This window comes from Carlito syrichta, unplaced genomic scaffold (assembly GCF_000164805.1).
Source record: "Carlito syrichta isolate Samal-C Ts95f unplaced genomic scaffold, Tarsius_syrichta-2.0.1 Scaffold301513, whole genome shotgun sequence".
Taxonomy (NCBI): domain Eukaryota; kingdom Metazoa; phylum Chordata; class Mammalia; order Primates; family Tarsiidae; genus Carlito; species Carlito syrichta.
This window is the reverse complement of record NW_007245609.1, coordinates 307,017-316,095: the sequence shown is the minus strand read 5'-3', so window position 1 is coordinate 316,095 and position 9,079 is coordinate 307,017. Positions and strand designations below refer to the sequence as shown.

Below are 9,079 nucleotides of genomic sequence, written 5' to 3'. Positions count from 1 at the left end.
CACCACAGCCTCAACCTGCTGGGCTCCAGCGATCCTTCCGCCTCAGTCTTCCAAGTAGCTGGAACTACAGGCGCGCGCTACCACGCCCGGCTCATTTTTGATTTATTGTAGAGATGAGGTCTCGCCAAGTTGCCCAGGCGGGTCTCGAACCCGCGGACTCAGGCAATCCACTCATCTCAGCCTCCCAAAGGTGCGGGATTACAGGCTGAGCCACCAAACCTGGCTTAAAAATATCTTACTGGTCTCCAGGACCCGTGAATATTTTCTGTCCCTCCCTGTTTTGGTTGCACCTTCCTCAGATATTATATCCCTTAAAAGTTTGGGTATCATCCACAAAGTTCTATAAACTAAAAACCTTCTCTCCTTCCACCTGAGTAAAATATCTGTTACAAAATGTACCTATAAGTTATTCTTGCCAAAAATGTTTAATCTGAATCTAATCAAATCTCTAGACTTACATTGCATTTTACAGAAAACTGAGAAACAAAAAGAACAAGTTAAATGATACATGAGTAAGTAGTAAGACAAGACCAGAAAGTAAGAACACTGGCTTAAACACTTCTCCTCTCTCAAAAATTAGTAAATTAAAAATAATAACAAATCTACCCCCTGCAAAATGATGTTCACAGTAAACTGATCAAAATTAGCACTCTTTATTGCTGGAGTTAGTTCAAATAATGTACATTTGCTAAAACCTAAAACTGCATTCTAGGAAAAATTTAGTAGGATTTAACAAAAGATGTCTCCTAAAAATGGAAGACACTGAGGTGTGGAATTGGATGGCTGGTTTTGGAATTGGAAGGAAACTTGTTTTTTACTGTATATGATTTCCTAACTTTTAAATTTTTAAAAAAATTACATGCATTACTCATTTAAAAAGCTAAAGCTTAAAAACAACCAACCATTTTCTAGATACATTTTTTAAAATGTGGGAGACAGCCTAAACTTTTAAATATTGGTTACACATGATCATAAAATTGCGACAGGGATAGAAAGCAAAGTGATGAAAATTTCCAGCTTGGCTGGGAGAGTTAGTCACTGCCTCCTGACCAAGAGGCACCATATCTCAAGGAAGGACAGAACTGTGTGAGGAGACCTGGCTCCAGTTCCTTAAGCAACTCCTGGTGCCAGGACTACCCATTCAGGATACAGAAACTGCAATGTGAGAACATTTATAAAATCCTGGTGCAGGTATCAGCAAAGTATATACACATTTAGGCCTGAAAACAAGTCCATGTTCTCTGTTCTTTATCATCATAGAGACATAAAAAATTCAGCATCACAAAATACTTATACCAGCTTTTGAAATTTGGTCACTTTTCAGGTATGGGGTCCTATATCCAATTCCTAAACCCCCATCCAGTGATAAACTGTGTTAAATTAGTGGGTATAAAGTTAACTGAGGTCCTATAATAAATGTAGTATATATGTTTCAATGACATTTTTCTAAAAAGAAAAATTAGACTCCTGGTTTAAACATCATATACAAACAAATTCCTAATGGGTTACAAATTTAATGTTAATTGCCAAAAACAATCAGAAAAACCCAAAACAGGAGAATATTTTTAGAGCTGTAACAAAATCAGGAATCCTAAAATAAAAGCATTAAAAGATTGACACAGTTGAACATATAAAAATTTTAAAATTTTCTGATAAATCATTAACAAAGTAAAAAGAAGCAATAAATTGTAATACATAATAGTCTGGGCGACAGAGTGAGACTCCAACTAAAAAAAAAAAAAAAAAAAGAAACAAAAGTTCCAGTATATAAGAATACACACACACACACACACACGGATTTTTTTTTTATTGTCTGTAGTAGAAGAACACCAATAAAAACAACTAAGTAGAAACACCTTGAATGTCATTAGTAAAATAGCCGACTAGGATGTTGAATGAGTATTTTGCAGTTGTTAAAAAAGAATGATTTGGGGCAACTTCCTCGGGTCCCCTCCCACTATGGGAGCTTTTCTGTCCTCTCACTAAATCCTGCTTTTAAAAAAAAAAATGAATGATTTGGTCAAGTATGGTGGCTCATGTTTGCAATGCCAGCACTTTGGGAAGTCAAGACAGAAGGACTGCTTGAGGCCAGGAGTTTAAGTCCATCCTGTATAACGTAGTAAGATCCTTGACTCTACAAAAAATAAAAAAATTAGGTGGGTGTGGTAAAGTGTGTCTGTAGTCCCAGCTATTCAGGAGGCTGAGACAGGAGAATCACTTGAAGCCAGGAGGTCAAGGCTGCAGTGAGCTGGGAACCTATCTCCAAAAAAAGAATGATGTATTTATACCTGTATATAATGAGTTGGAGAGTTGCCCACGGTGTATTTAACAGTAAAGCAACTTATCTGTTTAGTATGTATAATATAATCCAATTTTGGTGAAAACATCCAACCAACCCCCAAACTCCTTATGTGTGATTAAGTTTGTATATGTGAGAGAAATTATGTCAAAAAATACTACCATTGGTAGCACTGGGGGATAGGTTATTACAGTTTTGTATATTTTTGTATTTTTCATTAGTTTTATGAGCATGTATTCTTTTATAATTTTTGAAAAGGAACTGATAAATAAAGTTTACTTGAGAGTTCTTTAGCCCATTTGGTGACTGTTTATTTTTTTTGATTTTGCTTTTGTTTTTTTTTTGAGTTGGAGTCTCACTGTTGCCCAGACTGGAGTGCAGTGGCCACTCCCGGCCACCGCAGCCTTGACCTGCTGGGCTCCCGGCGATCCTTCCATCTCAGCCTTCCAAGTAGCTGGAACTACAGGCGCACGCTACCACGCCCAGCTAATTTTTTTGATTTATTGTAGAGATGGGGTCTCGCCTGCCCAGGCGGGTCTTGGACCCGTGGGCTCAGGCAATCCACTCACCTCAGCCTCCTAAAGGCGCGGGATTACAGGCTGAGCCACCGAGCCCGGCGGTGACTGTTTAAAGAGAAATAGGATTATGGTACCTCTTTCCCTCCTGGAAGTCAACTGTATTCAACAACTTCCACTAATTTCTTCCCTGACCACAACATGATCCAAATGTACATCACAGGCACCAATGAACAAACACCAAGTGTATAGGTTATCCACTTAAAGTGTACTTCTTTTCAATCAACTCTACTGTGGACTAGGGATAGGGCAGGGAATAAGACAGGTACAGTGCTAGTCTTCATCTTCATCCTAGCATTCTTCATGGAATGCTTCCTGTTAGGAAGCATATTCTTTATATAATTTACACCACAGGTAGGTATCAGAGTAAAACAAACAGAATGCCAGCCATTTTTACAGGAAGAAATCTAGGTACATAACTGTTTACATTTTCCATAAGGTAGAATTCCTTGAGGTGCTTTCTTTAGACCTTCAGACTTTTTGGAAAGATTATATTCAGAGAAATTATTTTTCAATGTTTCATATTCCACCACTCCTTTTTTATTTATTTATTTTTAATTGGAGTCTCACTCTGTTGCCCAGGCTGGAGTGCAGTGGCATGCTCACAGTCACCCCAGTGTCTACCTGCTGGACTCAGGCAATCCTTCTGCCTCAGTCTTCCAAGAAGCCGGAACTACAGGTGCTCACTAGCATGCCCACCTCAATTTTTTTGTTAATTTATTGTAGATACAAGGTCTCACCATGTTCCCAGGCTGGTCTTGAACCCGCAGACTTAGATAATCCTCTCACCTCTGCCTCCCAAAGTGCTGGGATTACAGGTTTGAGCCACTGCACTTGACCCTATTTATTTAAATGCTGCATAAAAGCCTTGTGTATCAATTCTCAGTGAATCTGCAGTTCATTCAAATTTTTCCTGTGGACAGCTGATAAAAGCATTAGCAGAGAGAATTTTTGCCTTTGCTTTGGAAAGATATCTTTTAAAGTGATGTTTCCAGGAATACAGTCTGAAAGAAAAGTGGTTTGTTTCTGAGCACCTTCCATGTCCACTCACTATGCTACCCACTAAAAACACGAAAGTAATAAGCCTAGGTCCCTGTCCTGGAATTTGCAGTCTCTTAGAGGATGGAGAAATGTAAATAAATCCTACCCATAAAGTGAATAAAGTACAATGGAGAAGTGTGGGAGGCTATGCAAGTTGTCTGTGACATGCATAACAATGCCAGCCCTATTTGGTAGGCAGACTATAGAAAATCCCCACTTGAGAGATAAAAATACCTTCAGCTGGGGTGTTTTTACCTTCCATCAGTCACTTCTCAAAATAGGAAAGGTAGACTGATTTGTTTAACCCTGAAGTTATCCCCCTGTTTAAAGCTCACTATTTGCTCCTTTTATAATATTAACTCTAACAAGAATACCTAGCAAAACAAAATTTGTAATTTTATTTAAAATTGGAACAGTAAGTAATGTTTTTCCCTATCTGAAACCAAATTAAAAAGTATTGCTAGCTGGCATTTAAACAATATGATCCTCAACTTGCCTAACAAACGATAAATGCAAAATTACTTTTATTTTCTGAAGGCAAAAAGGAGCCAGGCGCAGTGGCTGGAATTCCAGCACTTTGAGAGGTGGAAGCGAGAGGATTACCTGAGCTCCGGGGTTTAAGACCAGTCTGAGCAACATGACGAGACTTCATCTCTACAATAAATAAAAAAATCAGCCGGGCACGGTGGTACATGACTGTGGTTCCAGCTACTTGGAAGACTGAGATGGAAGGATCACCTGAGCCCAGCAAGTCGAGGCTGTGGTGGCCGTAAGCATGCCACTGTACTCCAGAGTAGATGACAGAGTGAGATTCCAACTAAAAAAAAAAAAAAAAAAGAAAAGAGAAAGGTAAAAAGGACCTGAACTACTTCCTCTCATTCAGTAAACAGATGTTCCTCAATTTTCTGGCTTTGGATATTATCTTACTTCCTCTCTATGCAAATGTGAACCAACACATCACCATGACAGTCAACTCTGCAGATTACTTTCAGGCTAATAATTTAGACCTCAACATTATTTCCTATATTTCCAGCTATATGCTAGACATCACCACAAAGCACCCACTACACCCAGTGTCTTAAACCTCTCATGTCTGAAAAATGAACTCTAGCATCACATAGTAATGGGCTGAAATCTTAGTTTAACTACTATATTGGCTTTGGGACAAGTAAATTACTTAAGTTCTCTGAATGTATTTCCTTCTCTGTAAAAGGCAGATAAGAGTAGTTCCTTCAGCAAAGGCTTTTTATGATGTCTAAATAAGACAATGCATGTAATGACCTGATCACAGTGGCTGGCACACAGAAAACATCTGAAATATATTAGCATTTTCTCTCCTAAACTTGCTCTTTACTCCTGTGCTGATTTTTTCCCCAAAGAGCATCACTAAGACCTTCCAGTCATCATTTTCAATTCCTATGGTTCCCTTTGACACTTTTTTCTTGTGGTTAACATCCAGTTAGATGTCTAATCTTGATTTCTATCCAGTAAATCCAACTGAAACCAACAAACATTTACAGAACACCCGCTCTGTTCATAGGCACTGTGCTCAAGTATATAGGAATAGAAAGGAGAGTAAGAAATACAATTCACCTTCAGGAAGGTAACAGTGTATTATCCCCAAACATTTAAAAATCATTACAATCTTATTTCTCTCCACTGTCACAACCACTGACCAACTTTGGGTCTTTACCGCTACACACTTGGACTACTGCATTAATTGTCTATGAAGGTTCCCACTGTTTGTTTCTTCTCACTCCAATACTTATAAATTACTTACTATAAACAGATCAGTTCTCTAAAAGATACCTACAATTATCTTACTTCTTCACTTAATAATCTTCTGCAGTGCCCTTCAGATCAAGTTCGACCAGCTCCCTAACTTAAAACACCTAGCTCTTCCATCTGACTCTGTCAATTTACCTCAATCTTGATACAGTCAACAAACCACTTATGTTTCTTGGTATGTGCCCCTGATTTCTGGTTCCTTTCCTTTGTTCTCACTACTCTTTCAACTTGAAATGACCTCTCCCATTTCTGTTGTCTCATGTCTACCCATTTTTCAAGGATTGGTCCACAGACATCCTCTTTTACGCATCCCTCTCAGACACCAACTCACTTCCTCTTGCTTCATCTTGGTCTCTTCTCAGCATGTAATTTGTCCACTCTCCTGGCAATCATCGTTTCCTAACAAAGACTACACTTATGTACATCACAGCTCTTTTCCTCCACAGATATCTGATTAATTACTGCCATCTACACAGTGTTTAGAGCATAAGAAGTGTTCAACAAATCACTGATCAGTTGGTAGAAGAATGAGTTTAGACCACAGAGAATGAGAGAGACCAATCCACTGCACAACTCCCCAACGCAGCCAGAGTGGCGAAGGCAGTGGGAAAGGGATATTGCAATAGCAGGGTCTTTTCCTTTCCCTTTATCACATCCTACCCCATAGAATCCAGGGAAAAAGTTATAGGGAACTTATAGTCAGGGTCTCTGACCCTGGGATATTCTAGCAACTCAGCTAGAAAACACCTTTTTCTAGGACTTCTAAATCATTATACTGCCATATAACAACATATGGTTCAGATGTCAGTAAATTAGCTTAATTTTACTTCCATTAACATGTATTAAGCTGCTAGACTGAATAAGAAGCTGTGTCGGACACTTAAACATGTGTTGTTAGTATGTGAATAGTGAGCTCCGGCTCTCAGAATGGGCTGGGAGGCAGAGGTCTAGGGCCAGGTGAGCAGAACCATAACCAGTAAAGAATGAGATCTGAATTCTAGTTCTCCCATGAATGATGAAGCCTTGGGAAACTCGTTTATACGGTTTCATTCTGCTCAAGTACAAAGTGGGAGTTAAAGATCAAGTTGCAGGATGGAAGTGATGAAGTAAGAGGTAAGGACTGTGATGACTGCAGAGACTTCTAAATTGCCCTTTAAAGGGAATGGCCACTATTCCACTTCGGTCAATTATTACTATACAGAAACACAGGCCCAGTGATGTTTTTCATTTTTTTAAAGAGAAATCAGCAAGTTCACATTAATATGAACTCTACTGTTTTTTAAAACATTTACATGTAATTCAAATTTTTTAAAATTGTGTCCACCAAATAAATCATCTGCCAGCTAAAACCTGTAAATCACCAATTTGCAATCTGTGCCTTAATGGCTAAGAGGGAAGAGAGAACCATCACATGTTGTTCGCTTGCAAAAGCTTCATAGAAGTGGTGAGAGTGGAAGGTAATGCTTAGTTATGATTTCATCACTAGGTCCTTGGTTTTCCCTATGCTAAGAAAGGAATAATAGAAAAGACAGAGAAGACAAACTAGATACTGCTGTTCAGAAACAATGCCAAGCACAAAAAGCAGAGGCCTTGAACACAGTTTAGTCCTCTGGGTTCAGCATGTTGTATAATACAGAATTTGACTGGTCTTTATCTCAGGTTCCTAGTAGAGAGCATCTAAACCCTTGAAATTTCCAAAGTGATAGGAGGGTCTTTATTATTTATGGTGGATCCTGGTAGTTTACACTAATGAAATAACTCATTGAGGGTCCCTAGAAAGCTTATGCTAATGGTATAGCTCAGGACTGGGAGTATGCCAAGCTAGAAAGACCAACCATGTCATTATAGGGTTGGGGCTTTGAACCACTTAACATCAGCTAGACTTCTGGAAACAGAGGAGGCCTGAAGTCCGAGTTCAATCATGCAGCCAATAATTCAATCAATCATGCCTATGTAATGAAACTACAATAAAATCTCTGGACACAGAGTCTCAATGGAGCTTCCTGGTTGATAAACACATTGATGTGGTAGGAGGGTGATGGAAGTTCTGCATTTGGAACCCGACTAGACTTTAACCTGTGTTTCTTCATTTTGCTGGTCCTGATTTGTGTAGTTTATAATTAAACTGTAATCATAAGTACAGGTGGTCCTCTGTATATGTGGGTTTCACATTCCACGAACACTGTATTTTTGATTCGATGTTGGTAGAAAAAAATCCACTCATAAGTAGATCCACATAGTTCTAATCCATGTTGTTCAAAGGTCAACTGTACAGTGCTTTTCTGAGTTCTGCAAGTTGTTCCAGCTAATTATTGAGTCTGAGGGGGCCATGGGAATCCCCAGATTTGTAGCCAATTGGTCAGAAGTGCAGGCCTGGGACCCTCAAACTTGCAAAAGGCATCTGAAATGAGGGCAGTCTTAGAGGACTATGCCTTTAACCTGCCAGTTCTGTGCTAACTCTGGGTAGTAAGCATCAGAATTGAAATATTGACCTCATCTGTACAAAAAAATAAAAAAATTAGCCAGGTGTAGTGGCACACACTTGTAATCCCAGCTACTCAGGAAGCTAAGGCAAAGGATCGCCTGACCCCAAGAGATCAAAGCTGTGGTGAGCCATGATCATGCCACCGCACTCCAGGTTGAGCACAAAGTGAGACCGACTCAAAAGAAAAGAAAAGAAAAGGAAAAAAAACAGCACTGCAAGAGCATATACTTTAAGTCTAAGAGTTACCACTATTGGCTGGGCTCATTGGCTCGACCTGTAATCCCAACACTTTGGGAGGCAGAGTCAAGAGGATTGCCTGAGCCCATGGGTTTGAGACCCACCCAGGCAACTTGGTGAGACCTCATTTCTACAATAAATCAAAAATTAGCTGGGCATGATAGCGCATCTGTAGTTCTGGCTACTAGGAAGGCTGAGGCGGAAGGATCGCCAGAACCCAGCAGGTTGAGACTGCGGTGGCCGGGAGTGTGCCACTGCCCTCCAGCCTGGGTGACAGAGGAGACTCCAACTCAAAAAAAGAAAAGTTACCACTATTAACACATTTTGAGAGGTCTAAATTGTTGATGCCAGAAAGAATTCCAATTTCAAGAGTAATCGGAAGCCAAAAATTTAGCTTATAGTGTAAATTCAACAGCTTGTATCTCAGCCACAAGTGATAATGTTAGCAAAGCAAGTGCCAAACGTTACATTGAGAAGACAGTCAATTTGGAAATGATCTCTTTTTTAAAGCAAAATTTAAAACTAACATTTATTCCTCCTTGAAAACGTCCTGTCATAAGCCTGCCGGCCAAGAAATGCAACCACTGAGAATTTGTCCATCAGGTCCCAGGAGTTTTATTACTTATTTTCACTCAACTTTAAGTTCTTGCCCTA

General features: G+C 39.5%; 1 protein-coding gene and 1 pseudogene across 3 annotated transcripts in view; both read right to left on the bottom strand.

The window, feature by feature from the left end:
- LOC103257068 overlaps positions 1-6,171 on the bottom strand; it is a 16,507-nt pseudogene extending 10,336 nt beyond the window's left edge. The window contains exon 1 of the transcript XR_002481793.1: positions 6,127-6,171. The product of XR_002481793.1 is annotated as a PC4 and SFRS1-interacting protein pseudogene (transcript). The remainder of the gene's footprint in view (positions 1-6,126) is intronic.
- The window catches only part of COMMD1 (copper metabolism domain containing 1), a 164,128-nt gene that overhangs the window by 35,426 nt on the left and 119,623 nt on the right, over positions 1-9,079 (bottom strand). The window lies entirely within an intron of this gene.